Here is a 17152-nt window from a genome sequence, read left to right on the forward strand (position 1 = left end):
AGGACCAGGTAGTGTTTCATTCTGTTTACTTGAGGTAACCATGAGTTAGAACTCATGGGATGGCACCTAACAACAACAATAGAGGACCAACTATCTATGTTTCTAGCACTGTTATAGGCACTCTGAATACTTCGGTGAACAAGACTGGCAAACCTCATGCCCCAGTGATTAAGGCTCTAAGCACATTAAAAAAATGAAATAAAATAAAACAGCTTGATATAATTTCAATGAAGCATACATACTATGAAGTAATTAGAGCAGGATTATAAAATGTAGTAGGGAGCAAGCAAAGGAGGTATCCTTAAACAGTAACGTTTCAGCTAAGACAATGATCAGAAAGAAGTAGCAGTATGAAAATCTAAAGCAAGTGCATTTTTTCTTGATAGAAGTTAGCGTTGAAGAGACAGAACAAATTCCCAATGACTGGATGTCAGAGAGAGAGAGAGAGAGGAACTTATTTTGGAGAAAGAGATGGGACAAGTTAGTGTAGGACCACATACAGCATGAGAAGATATTTATAATGGAAATCTATTGAAAAATTACCATGAGCAGGAGAGTGATCTTTTCTAATCTAGATTTTGAAGAGATTATCTTCTCAACTGTAGCAAATTAACTTTGACCAGGCAAAAATGGAAGGAGGAAGGTTAGTTAGGCTGCTGTTGTCAGGGTTTAAGTTGTGTGGATATTAAGGATATTGATTTGAAAAGCTTTGCATGATAGGAAATGGTGAGAAAGGAGTGAATTTGAGCCAGGTTTAGAGATAGCACTGGAAGTATTTGCCATTTTTTGGAATGATTGGTGTTAAGGAGCAGAAACAGGAAAAAAGGAAAGGATCATTCTTAGGGTTTTGGCCTAAGCAAATAATGGATGGTGATGTCATTAGTGAGAATGAGAAGTAAGGAAAGGAATCAGAATTGGGAGGAAATAATGAAAATCAATTTGCTTTTTTTATGTATTTACTCTAAAAAATATTTATTATAAACTTTTATTCTTTCAGACGCTATTTTACAAATACCATAATTTTTTGGGACAGGATACATGATATGATTTTCTTTTTCTAATTACATGCCAAAGACATTGCTTGACGTAATCAATGAAAGTCTGCCTCAGAAACACCCCATCCTGCCAGATTATTGCTTTTGTATTCTAACATGTAACAGACATATAAATACTTAACAGTACCATTTATATGCATCAGTATGATAAATATAACTATATTACTTATTAATATTAAAATACCATAATTATTATTTTAAGTATTTTTTAGTTTTTTGCTTAAAAAAAAAAATAAATCCATTGCTGTCAAGCCAATTCCAACTCATAGCGACCCTATAAGACAGAGTAGAACTGCTCCATAGGGTTTCCAAGGATCTAATCTTTATGGAAGCAGACTGCCTCATCTTTCTCCCATGGTTCAAACTGCCCAACTCTGGTTAGCAATCAAGGACTTATATATGTTGTTTGAAGTGCCATTTTGACAGCACTATTAGGCAGATATAATTAGCTACATATGACATATGAGAAAGCATCATTAGGAAATTTTAAATGACTTGCCACAAAACAGTAGATTGGTAGTGGAAATGCTAGAAAAATTCAAATATGCTGACTACTAAACTAGTAAATTGGTATCACAACATGTTATAAAAAACCGAACCCATTGCCGTCGAGTCGATTCCGACTCATAGCGACCCTATAGGGTTATAGATGACTAAAATTTCTTCCACCGAGTATCACCCATTGGAAAACAGGAAGCAAGCTCAAAGAAGAAAAAATATGTGTCCTATATATCTCAAAAGTGTCTCATTTGATCTCTTATTTATAGATAAATCTGTACAGGTATCACAGTTCTAGAAGATAAATAGATATAAAAATCTCAAAGGAGAAAAAAAAAATGATCAGAAACATATCATGAGAGATGAAGCTTTCTAGAGGCTATTCTATAAGATGACATTTCCTACCAGTTTTGTTCTACTCAAATCAGATATAGTGAGTCCAAAAATAACTCCAGTTTAAGTTTGATTGTTTTAAGTAGCAATATGTTGCCCAAGGGTGGTGTGCAAATATTACAAAGGTATCTCAACTCCTTTATAGTTGGCTGGAAAAAGAAGACGATTTTGTCTGAGGGAAAAAAAAAAGCAAGAGGATGAAAGTTTTTTTTCAGTATTTCTAATTCTGAAAGGCAAAAGATATGGAGATGTTTCTAAATCCCTTTAACAATGTTTTTATCTATGTATTGCTATTTATTCCTGAATTTAGTATTCGTTCTGTTTTTTTTTGCTTGATTATTCTTGCTACTGTTTTATCAATTGTATTAACACCTACAAAGAAGTGACATTTACCTTTGTTGATACCCTCTATCTTATATTTGACTTTTTTTTCTTTTTGATGTCTGCACTTACATTTCTTTTGAAATTATTCTTCTATCTATGCTCTTGAGATGGAAGCTTAGAACATGGACTGTCAACCTTTCTCCTTTTAAAAATTTTGTACTTTTAAGAAAAGGACTGCTTTTTCTCTTTTTCAGAAATTTAATGCATTACACACCAACTATAATTCTATTCTGGAAACCCTAGTGGCGTAGTGATTAGGTGCACCGGCTGCTAACCAAAATGTTGGCAATTCGATTCCACCAGGTGCTCCTTGAAGACTCTATGGGGCAGTTCTACTCTGTCTTATAGGGTCACTATGAGTCAGAATCAACTCAACAGCAGTGGGGTTTTTTTTTTTTTATAATTCTACTCTATTGTTTTCTAATTTGCATTGAATTTTTCTTAACATACAAATTATTTAAATTATCTTGCTTATTTTTCAGATATTTGGAGGTTTTCAGTCATCTTTACTTTATTAATTTCTGGTTTAAATTCATTGTGGTCAGAGCATATGCTGTCCATGATTCATTGTGTTGTTTGGGTGTCATTGTCCTTTGCTTGTTTCCATAGACCACCTTATGGCCAATTTTAATAAGATGAGTTTTCTGCAAGTTTTAAAGGCAGTGTTCTAAATATGTATACTAAATAAATTTGTTAATCATTGCATTCAAATAGTATAAACCATTAGTATTTTTTTTTTTTTTTTTTTGCTTGATATACCAGTCATTGAGAGAAGAAGCTTAAAAATCTTTAATTGGACATGTTGACATTTATTTTTCTGCCTTTAATGCTGATTTTTTTTTTTAATTCTTGTTTGAAATAATTTGAGTCTATATTATTAGGAACACAGAATTTTAAAAAGAAGTGGGTTCCTGTTGAATTGACCCTTAAATCACCACCTAGTTTCCACCAAAAAATGTGCATATGTCTAGTCTTAAGTTTTATGAGTCTTGTAATTGAGTCATATAATCCTTCCATTCGTTAGTATTTTTAATGTATAACTTTACTGTACATAGCATTTTAATTCCTTTTAGTTTAAACTATTTGTGTTCTTATATTTATAGTGTTCTTATAAACAATGCATAGTTGAGCCTTTTTTAAATTTCATATAAAATTCTTTGACTTTTAAAAAAGGCTATTTTTAGATCTTTTCGGATAAATGAAAGAGTTGGAAAAAAGAAAACACAGAGTTCCTGTATGTCTTTATCCAATTTGACTTCATGTAACATTGTGTATTTATCAAAGGAAATGGCTGGAAAGCTCAGCTCACTAATGGCAAGATCTTCCTTCTCCAGAGCCTTAGTTCCTCCCACAGCCCGCTGATGACTTGAACATTTTATGTTTTAACATTTCCATTTATTCCTCGTTCTTGAAGTGAGGACTGTGGCTTAATGCTACTTAAAATATCCACCCAGGAAGCAAAACATTCAGATTCATTTCAGGAATCTTTCCACATTATCTAATAATAAATTAATACTTAAAAACATCTTACATCCTTTTGGTCTACTTCCCAAGGTAATATATAATTAAAGGATGAGTAGATGGTTTTAAATAATTAATAATAATAATAATTATTATTATTTACAGACAAGGACACCTACTACTGACTTTTTATTAGTTGGTGTATACTGAAGCATTGTTTCCATTGTGGAAGTAGATTTACAAGTTTTGGTTTGGTTGTTTTTATTTTCTTACTCTTTTGTAAGTTTATGTAGTAGATAATGTTGATATAAACTGACAGAGATCGACTGACAGCAACCACTAAACTAACCAACTACATTTGTATCTCATAGCAATCACAAATAGGCTTCCCCATAAAAGGAGAAAGTTATTCCTAATTTCATGAGATTTCTGGAGTGTTAGGATGTCCTTATCCAACCTCAACCTCTTTCATGTCTTTTCTGCATGATGCATGAAATATCACAGAAAAGCCTTGCCAATTTAGAGCAAATATTTTATATTTTTTAATGTGTAAATATTGCATGTTGTTGTTGTTGTTGTTAGGCACCTTCAAGTCAGTTCCCACTCATAGCAGCTCTGTGTAAAACAGAACGAATCACTGCTTGGTCCTGCTTCATCCTCATAATCACTGTTACGCTTGAGCCCATTTTTGTAGCCACAGTGTTAATCCATCTCATTGAGGGTCTTCCTGTTTTTCATTGACCCTGAACTTTACCAAGCATAATGTCCTTCTCCAGGGACTGGTCCCTCCTGATAACATGTCCAAAATACTTGAGACGAAGTCTCGCCATTCTTGCTTCTAAGGAGAAATCTGGCTATACTTCTTCCAAGGCAGATTTGTTTTTCTTCTGGCAGTCCATGGTATATTCAATATTCTTCAACAACTCCATGATTAAAATGTGTCAATTCTTCTTTGGTTTTCCTTATTCATTGTCCAGCTTTCACATGAAAATGGGGCATATCTTAGTCCTCAGAGTGACAGCTTTGCTTTTTAAAATTATAAAGAGGTAGTTTGCAGCAGGTTTGCCCAATGCAACACCTTGTTGTTGACCCAAGTAAAATGAAATCCTTGACAACTTCAATATTTTCTCCGTTTATCATGATTTGCTTATTGGTCCAGTAGTGAGAATTTTTGTTTTCTTTATGTTAAGGTGCAATCTGTATTGAAGGCTGTAGTCTTTGATCTTCATCAGTAAGTGCTTTAAGTCTTCTTCACTTTCAACAAGCAAGGTATGTCATCTGCATATCACAGGCTGTTAATGTGTCTTCGTCCAATCCTGCGACTATGTTCATCTTCATATGGTCCAGCTTCTCAGATTATTTTCTCAGCAAATAGATTGAATTATGGTGAAAAGATACAACACCTTTCCTGACTTTAAAATACACAGTATCCTTTTGTTCTTTCTAAACGACTGTCTCTTGGCTTGTGTACAAGTTCCTCATGAGCACAATTAAGTGTTCTGGAATTCCCATTCTTTGCAATGTTATCCATAATTTTTTATGATCCACACAGTCAAATACCTTTGCACAGTCAGTAAAACACAGGTAAACATATTTCTGGTATTCTCTGCTTTCAAACAAGATCCATCTGACACCAGCAATGGTACCTCTTGTCTCGTGTCTTCTTCTGAATCCAGCTTGAATTTCTGGCAGTTCCTTGTTGATGTACTGCTGCAACTGCTTTTGGATGATCTTCAGCAAAATTTTACTTGTGTGTGATAATGGTGATTTTGTTAGACAATTTCTGCATTCTGTTGGATCACCTTTCTTTGAAATGGGCGAAAATATGGCCTGTCTTCCAAAAGTCTTGAAAGATATTTGGAACTTTGGAAGCTGTCTTCCAAATGTCTTGACATAGGGGAGTGAGCACCTTTAATACTATATCCATTCATTGAAGCAACTCAACTGGTGTTTCATTAATTCCTTATTTTTCACCAATACCTTCAGTGCAAATTGAACTTCTTCCCCCAGTACCATCGGTTCTTGATCATATGCTACCTCCTGAAATTGTTGAAAATGGACCAATTCCTTTCTTACAGTGACTCTGTGTACTCCTTCCACCTTGTTTTGATGCTTCCTGCATCATTCAATATTTTGCCCATGGAATCCTTCAATATTGCAACTCAAGTCTTGCATTTTTTCTTCAATTGTTTCCGCTTGAGAAATGCTAAGTGTGTTCTTACCTTTTGGTTTTCTAATTCCTGGTCTTTGCACATTTTGTTGTAATACTTGTCTTCTTGAGCCACCTTTTGAAAATTTCTGTTCAACTCTTTAACTTCATCATATCTTCCATTTGCTTTAGTTTTACTACATTCAAGAGCATGGTTCAGAGTTCTTTCTTTCCTGTCTTTTAAAGATCTTTTGCATTCTTTGTGTATGATATCTTAGATGCCATTCCACAACTCGACAGGACTTCAGTCATTAGTGTTCAGTGCATCAAATCTATTCTTGAGATGGTCTCTAGATTCTCTAAAATGAGAAGAAACAGCTGCAAATATCCATTAATAATCGGAATGTGGAATGTAAGAAGTATGAATCTAAGAAAGTTGGTAGTCATCAAAAATGAAATGGAATGAATAAAAATCAATATCGTAGGCATTAGTGAGCTGAATTGGACTGGTATTGGCCATTTTGAGCCAGACAATCATGTGGTCTACTATGCCAGGAATGACAAATTGAAGTGGAAGGGCATCACATTCATTATCATAAAGAACATTTCAAGTTCTATCCTGAAGCACAATGCCTATTAGTTATGGGATAATATCCATATGCCTACAAGGAAGACCAGTTTATCTATACAAGGAAGACCAGTTTATATGACTATTATTCACATTTACTTCACAAGGCCAAAGATAGAGAAATTGAAAATATTTATCAACTTCTGCAGTCTAAAATTGATTAAACATGCAATCAAAATGCTTTGTTAATTACTGGTGATTGGAATGAGAAAATTGGAAATCGAAGAAGGATCTGTAGTTGAAAAATAAGGACTTCATGATAGAAAGGACCCCAGAGGTTGCATGATAGAATTTTGCAAGACTAACAACTTCTTCATTGGAAATATCTCTTTTCAACAACATAAACGGTGACTGCTTTGGTGGACCTCACCAGATGGAATACGCAGGAATCAGTGGAAAGAGACTATGGAGAAACTTGATATCATCAGTCAGAACAATGGCAGTGCCAACTGTGGAACAGACCATCAATTGCTCATTTGAAAGTTCAAGTAAAAGCTGAAGCGATATCACATAAGATGGAAAATAATTAAGCTATTATCAAAGCAATTTAATTTGTGCAAAAAAAAATGAATGGTGAACATTTGTGTACCAGAAAACCTGGACAAGAAAAGGCAGAAAGGAAGTTTGGAGTCAAGAGGAAAACCCAATTAATAGAGGACAGTAAAGGCTGTAAAGAAGACATTCCTCATTGCCCAAAGTGATAGCAACCTGAATATTATTAGCAAATTCACCCGTCTCTAACTCTTTTTCCAAATAGTTATACCGTATATAAATTACTTGGGATGTTAGATAAAAAATATTAACAAGAAATCTACAGCATGTTTTTGATGATTATTTCCCCTACAAACCAAGAGTAGTTTAACGCAAATACAATCCTATAGTGTTGGCAATTTTGGGGGGAAGTATTGTTAGCAAAATGCACGTAGTGAGTATGTTGCATCAGGAAAACTATGTTCATAGAATTTTTGTGTTCACTTGCCAACTCTACTTATAAATAATCTCTGTACAGAGTAACTTAGAAACAAATTTCCTTAATTGTAAATTGCTTTTAAAACATATTTTCTGTTTTTAAATTTAGTGACACTTCTTCAAGTAAACTTCCCTGTTTACCAATAACCACAGGATTGGAGCTGAAGCTTAAATGCTCAGCCAGTGGCTATCATGTTACAGTTGAATAAAAATGGCTTTCTTGCAGGTCAACTGTTATAAGCTAATATTGTTAGGGCAACCTTATAATGTCTCATCTTTTATTGGTGTTGAGAGGTACTATTTATCATATAACTAATTTTGGGGGCAGTGTAACATACTCTGAATTAGTTTGTCTTATAATTACCTTTATACTATCTTGAAGTCAAGAATCTCATCTAAACACATGGGTCCCACATGGGTACATTTCTCAAACTCCCGCAGGTCCCCAGCCAGGTCAGAAACGAGGTGGAAGAAATATTTTGGTTAAGATATGGGTGTAAGAGAGTGAAAGATGTTTCTATATGTAGACTTATGTATGGCTTTTGTAAATATTATAACTGGTAAATATAAAGTAGTGAATATAGTTAAAATATTCTATCAACTAACCTTTTAAAGATATATTTGCTGAAGAAAACAGTGCTGTTACACTTAAGAAAAATTGGTGCTACTGTTTTCAAAATGAGATCCTGTGCCATAAATGCAGCTGAACTAAACATAAACTTTAGTTCACAAATTAATGCTGTCAAAGGAATGAGTAGACAGTAGCTTTTAACCAATGACATAATTTCATCCTAAATTATGAAGTGTGATGAAATAGGATCATCTAGAATTTTATATTTTTCTTTGTACAAAGGTTATGTATTCTGGGTGTTTTTTTTTTTTAAAGGAAACATTTTAAATCCCACAAACTGATGCTTTCTATCAATTTTCAGTGGACTAAGATTTTTTCCTTAGTAATCTCTTAAATTTCTTTAAATTATATAATTCCACAGCAGAGAAACTTTATTGTTTTTCTTTATGGGATTGCTCCCACCTGAAATGCTGTCACGTAATTACTTGGGGGGTTTATCTTGGACATAATTTTCTTAGAGATGATAATGCATGATCTTATTTTATAAACTCTTGAACTATGTATTTGACATGTAAAATACGTACAGTATTGATGTCAACCATGTCTTCCAAGCTAGCCTGTAAATTTTGTTGTATAATTTTCTTTGGTCAGAAACTTTTGGACTAAGTAGTGCCACTCGGTCTCGATTGTCTTCAGTGCTGTTTCACAATTAACTATCTTTAGTCTATGCAACTCAGAATCGACTCGATGGCACTGGGGTGGGTTTAGTCTATGCAACTAGCAAAATGCCCAGGTCTTCTATTTGTAGAATGCAACAGAAACCTTACAGTTGTCACACTTGAAGTTTCACTTGGGGATAGGGGGCCTCTTCACTAACCTTCTAGAACTTAGTCAGCAAAATTATAGGTAAGGGCCTAAGGAGATTTATTTCTCATAAGAGAAAAAGCCAACATTATTCAGGCTGAACAGTTGAATCTATTACAGAAACCAAAGAGTGTCTACTATCTCAACCCTCCAAAGTTTACAGAGTGTTGGGACTGTCATTTGTGTTTTTTGTGTGGTAGTTGAATAAAATTGCGCAATTAAATTATTCAGTTCCACGTGCCTCCCAAGTGGAAAAAAAAAAAAAAAACAGAAGCTTTATTGTAGATTAAGGCTTACAGACAAGAAGTAGAAACTGTCTAGCCTGTTTTGTAAACAGATGAAATTTTTCAAGCAGGCACATACCATTCAATTTTGTCAATCACACCATTGTATGGAGCAGCAAAACTGAAGGGGGGAAATGATTGTTGCATGGATTTCCAATTGCTTTGTATGGTCTCATTTGAGAAAATCCGTGTAAGAATCTTGAATTTTTTATGTTTGGAAACATCAAATAAAAATGGAAATAAATTTTTAAAAAAGGAAAGAAATCCATAGCATAGAGATAAATAAAATCTTTTCCTCTAATGATTTTAGAATTAAATGAAAAATCAAAACAAAAGAAACAAACAAAAAAACAAGTACAAACATTCACTTGCAAAGTCAAAATTGTATAGTTCCATTGAGGTTTCTAGAAGTGTTGAAAATATATTGAATGGGAGAATTAATTTGCAGAATTAATGAAGCATTAATCATGCAAAGGGTGAGGTAATTGACAGAGAAATAGATTCTCCACTGTGAAATTTTAAGTAACTAGATTTTTTCTTAAGGTCATTCTATTTTGTATGTTTATATTTTTTTTCTATTTTTTTGACTATCACCATTATTAACTAACCCAGTGCAGTCGAGTCGATTCCGACTCATAGTGACCCTATAGGACAGAGTAGAACTGCCCCATAGAGTTTCCAAGGACCATTATTAACTACACCACTTTAATTTCATCTTTTCTTTGTGAAGAATTTTACATGTGGAAAAATTTTTAATCCAAATTAATTATTTTTATTTTAAAGGGATAATATCTCTTTATCAATAGATTTAGTAACTAAATCACTGTCATTTTAAAAGACAACTTTTGGCTTTCTTTAATGCCAATTACTGTACTGAGTCATTTGCTTTCTCAGCTGGCTTTTTTTTTTCCTTTTCTGTTAACACAAAAGTAGTTGTGCCACAGTGTGATCTTCTCATTAACACCTTAAAAAAACGCCTTAGACACATATAATTAGCACGTTATTTACAGCTTTTTATCTAATTGCATATTCATAAAGATTAACACTTTACTATCTACTCTGTTGTACTAACAAAAAATTGTTAAACACGAGTCTTTTGACTTTCCATAAGATATTGCCTTACTTAGGAGCAAGTAAGACATTAAATTTGCTTTGCATCCAAGTGGAACTTGCCTTAGTTTTATGCATAAGAGAATATTTTTACAATTTTAAACTTCATTTTTTAAAATATATACCCAATTAATAAGTTGATTTATTAAAAAAAAAAAAAAAACTACATGTGATTACAATCATACACACGAAGGAAAAGCATGCTTTGGGAAAATATAAATGTGATATTTATAATAAATATTAGCAAATAATAGACTTTATGAAGCTACACAGAGTTCCAGTGGTGCAACAGGTAAGAGCTGACTGCTAACCAAAATGTCAGCAGTTCAAATCCACTAGTTGCTCTTTGGACCCTATAGGGTAGTTCTATGAGTCAGACTCAACTTGATGGCAATGGGTTTGTTTTTGGTATGACGATATGCAGGTGAATTTTTTTTTAATATTAATAAACCATTTCCTATGCTAGCTAGACAGAAAACTCATTTTTATACATTGATATGTATAACACTCAGAACTACTTTTGTAAACACTTGATTGTATTTGTGAGAAATTCAACAAATATTTATTTCATGTGAAAGAGGATTATGCAAAGCAAACTCTCATTTTCCTTAAATTTAAGAATGTACATAAAAATAACCCTTTAAGGAGTACTACACAATAAACAGTGCCACGTGAGGAAAGCTCTCATTAAAGTAGCAAGAAAGCAGTATTTTTGTTTCTTGTGTACCTAACATTAACACCAAAGGCATTAGCACTACTATGTTATGCCTTTCTTCACAATATCATTTTTGTGTTATTTTTTGCTTTCAATAGAAAAAACAGATTAAAATTTTGCATTCAATAAGTCTTGAAAGGAATAAATCTATGTAAATGTAAGAATATGAGATATAAATGAGGAGGAAAGAAACAACTTATCTGTCAAATGATTGTAAGATACTGTTTTGCTTTAAAGAGATCTTTTTGTGAATGGATTCCATAATATAGAATTTGGTTACACAAAAAGGGCATTTTTAGGATTGTTCCTTGAAAAATCCACTAAAACATATCCAATGCAGGTGACTTTCTGGTTATCTTCAACTCACATAATCAAGGGAATAGAAAGATAATAATGGGGAAAAATAAGAAGTAAGACAACATAATTTTAAACAGCAAATGTTTTCTAAGAGAAAAAAAAAAATGCTTCCATCTAAGCGAAACTGTGGTCTTCAGAGATGTTTGTTTGTATGTGTTCTATTAAGTAATAAATCCCAGACATAAATTATTTATCTGTGTTTTTCTGTTATTGATAATATCATATGGCATATTAGAGCTCAATAAAATTTTCAAATGCCATAATCTAAGAATAAATAAAAATTGTGTGTGTGTGTGTGTGTGGAGAAAAAAAAGTAAAAGCAAAACATGTTTTAGGTCAAAATCATGTAGTTTTTCCATTCTGGATCAGAAAAAGAAAATATCTGAGTAAGTAGAAATGTTAAGAATTACTATAGGGCGGGGCCAAGATGGCGGACTAGGTGGACACTACCGCGGATCCCTCTTGCAACAAAGACTCGGAAAAACAAGTGAATAGATCACATACATAACAATCTACGAACTCTGAACAACAAACACAGACTTAGAGACGGAGAACGAACAAATACGGGCAGACAGCGATCGTTTTCAGAACTAAGAGCCAGCGTACCAGGCAGGTGACCTTCAGAGCCCGGGCTGGGGCAGAGCCCAGGGGGGCAGAAGGCACAGACAAGGGGCCCAGCACTACCCCCCCCGAACCCATCCCGGGAGGGAGTCTAGCTGGTTGGCTCTGGCGGCGTAGTGGCACAGCCAGTGGGAGAAACACCAGGGAGGCAGTCACAGATCTTGGAGTGGGGAGAGCAGCGTCCCAGCCGGGGAGCCGTCCCGCCGTGAGTTTGGCAGGAGGCCGGCGAGGCGCCGCGAGGGTGGGGATCAACTATATTTTCCTAAAGCGAACCCGGGGGAGGCGCCCAGACGTTCGTGAGGGCCACGCCCACCCTATTCGCGCGAGCGGTGCAGCCCACCAGAGGGAGAAATCCCCGGGAGGAAGTGACGGGTCTTGGAGCGGGGAGAGCAGCGTCCCAGCCAGGGAGCCGTCCCGTTGGGATCTTGGCGAGAGCGGGGGAGGTGTGAGTGCATTCCCCTGAATAGACCCCGGGGGGGGGCCCAGCTCTTTGCGAGGGCCACGCCCACTCAGTTCGCTCTAGCAGTGCAGCGCACCGGAGGGAGAAATCCCCGGGAGGAAGTGACAGCTCTTGGAGCTGGGAGAGTAGCGTCCCAGGCGGGGAGCCATCCTGCCGGGATTCTGGTGGACGGGGGCGGAGCGTGAATGCGGGGATCAGCTCTATATTCTGTGGTACTACATGCCTAACTCTCTGATCCCTCCCCTACCCTCCCCAGGCGGCTCCATTAACATCCGAATACCCTGAGCCAGAACGAGAATTCAGATAGGGATCTGACTGCATTTTTTTTTTAGCTGATTACCTGGAAAATCTAGTTTCCCAGTGATGGCTTGGAGACAGCAGTCCATATCAAACCACATAAAGAAACAGACCATGACAGCTTCTCCAACCCCCAAACAAAAGAATCAAAATCTTTCCCAAATGAAGATACAATCCTGGAATTATCAGATACAGAATATAAAAAACTAATTTACAGAATGCTTAAAGATATCACAAATGAAATTAGGATAACTGCAGAAAAAGCCAAGGAACACACTGATAAAACTGTTGAAGAACTCAAAACGGTTATTCAAGAACATCGTGGAAAAATTAATAAGTTGCAAGAATCCATAGAGAGACAGCATGTAGAAATCCAAAAGATTAACAATAAAATTACAGAATTAGACAACGCAATAGAAAGTCAGAGGAGCAGACTCGAGCAATTAGAATGTAGACTGGGACTTCTGGAGGACCAGGGAATCAACTCCAACATAGCTGAAAAAAAATCAGATAAAAGAATTAAAAAAATGAAGAAACCCTAAGAATCATGTGGGATTCTATCAAGAAGGATAACTTGCGAGTGATTGGAATCCCAGAACAGGGAGGGGGGACAGAAAACACAGAGAAAATAGTTGAAGAACTCCTGACACAAAACTTCCCTGACATCATGAAAGATGAAAGGATATCTATCCAAGATGCTCATCGAACCCCATTTAAGATTGATCCAAAAAGAAAAACACCAAGACGTAGTATCATCAAACTTGCCAAAACCAAAGACAAACAGAAAATTTTAAAAGCAGCCAGGGAGAAAAGAAAGGTTTCTTTCAAGGGAGAATCAATAAGAATAAGTTCAGACTACTCAGCAGAAACCATGCAAGCAAGAAGGGAATGGGACGACATATACAGAGCACTGAAGGAGAAAAACAGCCAACCAAGGATCATATATCCAGCAAAACTCTCTCTGAAATACGAAGGAGAAATTAAGATATTTACAGATAAACACAAGTTTAAAGAATTTGCAAAAACTAAACCAAGACTGCAAGAAATGCTTAAGGAGATTGTTTGGCCTGATGACCAATAATATCAGGTACCAGCACAATACAAGGTCACAAAACAGAATGTCCTGATATCAACGCAACTCAAATAGGGAAAGCACAAAAACAAACAAATTAAGATTAATTCTAAAAAAAAAATAAATAAACAAAATAATACACATAACAGGAAATCATGGAAATCAATAGATAAACGATCACAATAATCAAAAAGAGGGACTAAATATAGGAGGCATTGAACTGCCAGATGGAGAGTGATACAAGGCGATATAGAAGGATACAAGTTAGGTTTTTACTTTGAAAAATAGGGGTAAATAATAAGGTAACCACAAAAAGGAATATCAATTCCATAACTCAAGAAACACGTAACGACTCAACAAACATAAAGTTAAACATTATGAAAATGAGGATCTCACAATCTACTAACGTCTCAGCACAAAAAAGTATGTGGAAAAATGAAAAGGCCAACAACACACATGAAAAAGCATCAAAATGACAGCACTAAAAACTTATTTATCTATAATTACGCTGAATGTAAATGGACTTAATGCACCAATAAAGAGACAGAGAGTCACGGACTGGATAAAGAAACACGATCCATCTATATGCTGCCTACAAGAGACACACCTTAGACTTAGAGACACAAACAAACTAAAACTCAAAGGACGGAAAAAAAACATATCAAGCAAACAATACGGAAAAAAGACGAGTAGCAATATTAATTTCTGACAAAACAGACTTTAGACTTAAATCTGCCACAAAGGATAAAGAAGGACACTATATAATGATAAAAGGGACAATTGATCAGGAAGATATAACCATATTAAATATTTACGCACCCAATGACAGGGCTGCAAGATACATAAAACAAATTTTAACAGAATTGAAAAGTGAGAGAGACACCTCCACATTTATAGTAGGAGACTTCAACACACCACTTTCGGAGAAGGACAGGACATCCAGTAAGAAGCTCAATAGAGACACGGAAGACCTACTTACAACAATCAACCAACTTGATATCATTGACTTATACAGAACTCTCCACCCAACTGCTGCAAAATATACTTTTTTTTTCTAGCGCACATGGAACATTCTCTAGAACAGACCACATATTAGGTCACAAAACAAATCTTGGTAGAATCCAAAACATCGAAATATTACAAAGCATCTTCTCAGACCACAAGGCAATGAAGCTAGAAATCAATAACAGAAAAACTGGGGAAAAGAAATCAAATACTTGGAAAATGAACAATATCCTCCTGAAAAAAGACTGGGTTATAGGAGACATCAAGGAGGGAATAAGGAAATTCTTAGAAAGCAACGAGAATGAAAATACTTCCTATCAAAACCTCTGGGACACAGCAAAAGCAGTGCTCAGAGGCCAATTTATATCAATAAATGCACACATACAAAAAGAAGAAAGAGCCAAAATCAGAGAACTGTCCCTACAACTTGAACAAATAGAAACTGAGCAACAAAAGAATCCATCGGGCACCAGAAGAAAACAAATAATAAAAATGAGAGCTGAACTAAATGAATTAGAGAACAGAAAAACAATTGAAAGAATTAACAAAGCCAAAAGCTGGTTTTTTGAAAAAATTAACAAAATTGATAAACCATTGGCCAGACTGACTAAAGAAATACAGGAAAGGAAACAAATAACCCGAATAAGAAACGAGAAGGACCACATCACAACAGAGCCAAATGAAATTAAAAGAATCATTTCAGATTACTACGTAAAATTGTACTCTAACAAATTTGAAAACCTAGAAGAAATGGATAAATTCTTGGAACAATACTACCTACCTAAACTAACACATTCAGAAGTAGAACAACTAAATAGACCCATAACAAAAAAAGAGATTGAAACGGTAATCAAAAAACTTCCAACAAAAAAAAGTCCTGGCCCAGACGGCTTCACTGCAGAGTTCTACCAAACCTCCAGAGAAGACTTAACACCACTACTACTGAAGGTATTTCAAAGCATAGAACAAGACAGAATACTACCCAACTCATTCTATGAAGCTACCATCTCCCTGATACCAAAACCAGGTAAAGACATTACAAAAAAAGAAAATTACAGACCTATATCCCTCATGAACATAGATGCAAAAATCCTCAACAAAATTCTAGCCAATAGAATCCAACAACACATCAAAAAAATAATTCACCCTGATCAAGTGGGATTTATACCAGGTATGCAAGGCTGGTTTAATATCAGAAAAACCATTAATGTAATCCATCACATAAATAAAACAAAAGATAAAAACCACATAATTTTATCAATAGATGCAGAAAAGGCATTTGACAAAGTTCAACACCCATTTATGATAAAAACTCTTACCAAAATAGGAATAGAAGGAAAATCCCTCAACATAATAAAGGGCATCTATGCAAAGCGAACAGCCAATATCTCTCTAAATGGAGAGAACCTGAAAGCATTTCCCCTGAGAACGGGAACCAGACAAGGATGCCCTTTATCACCACTCTTATTCAACATCGTACTTGAAGTCCTAGCCAGGGCAATTAGGCTAGACAAAGAAATAAAGGGTATCCAGATTGGCAAGGAGGAAGTAAAGCTATCACTATTTGCAGATGACATGATCGTATACACGGAAAACCCTAAGGAATCCTCCAGAAAACTACTGAAACTAATAGAAGAGTTTGGCAGAGTCTCAGGTTATAAAATAAACATACAAAAATCACTTGGATTCCTCTACATCAACAAAAAGAACACCGAAGAGGAAATAACCAAATCAATACCATTCACAGTAGCCCCCAAGAAGATAAAATACTTAGGAATATATCTTATCAAGGATGTAAAAGACCTATACAAAGAAAACTATAAAACTCGGCTACAAGAAACTCAAAAGTACATACTTAAGTGGAAGAACATACCCTGCTCATGGATAGGAAGACTTAACATAGTAAAAATGTCTATTCTACCAAAAGCCATCTATACATATAACACACTTCCAATCCAAATACCAATGTCATATTTTAAGGGGATAGAGAAACAAATCACTAATTTCATATGGAAGGGAAAGAAGCCCCGGAGAAGCAAAGCATTACTGAAAAAGAAGAAGAAAGTGGGAGGCCTCACTCTACCTGATTTCAGAACCTATTATATAGCTACAGTAGTCAAAACAGCCTGGTACTGGTACAACAACAGGCACATAGACCAATGGAACAGAATTGAGAACCCAGATGTAAATCCATCCATGTATGAGCAGCTGATATTTGACAAAGGGCCAGTGTCAGTCAATTGGGGAAATGATAGTCTT

This window comes from Loxodonta africana, chromosome 20 (genome assembly GCF_030014295.1).
Source record: "Loxodonta africana isolate mLoxAfr1 chromosome 20, mLoxAfr1.hap2, whole genome shotgun sequence".
NCBI classification, from domain to species: domain Eukaryota; kingdom Metazoa; phylum Chordata; class Mammalia; order Proboscidea; family Elephantidae; genus Loxodonta; species Loxodonta africana.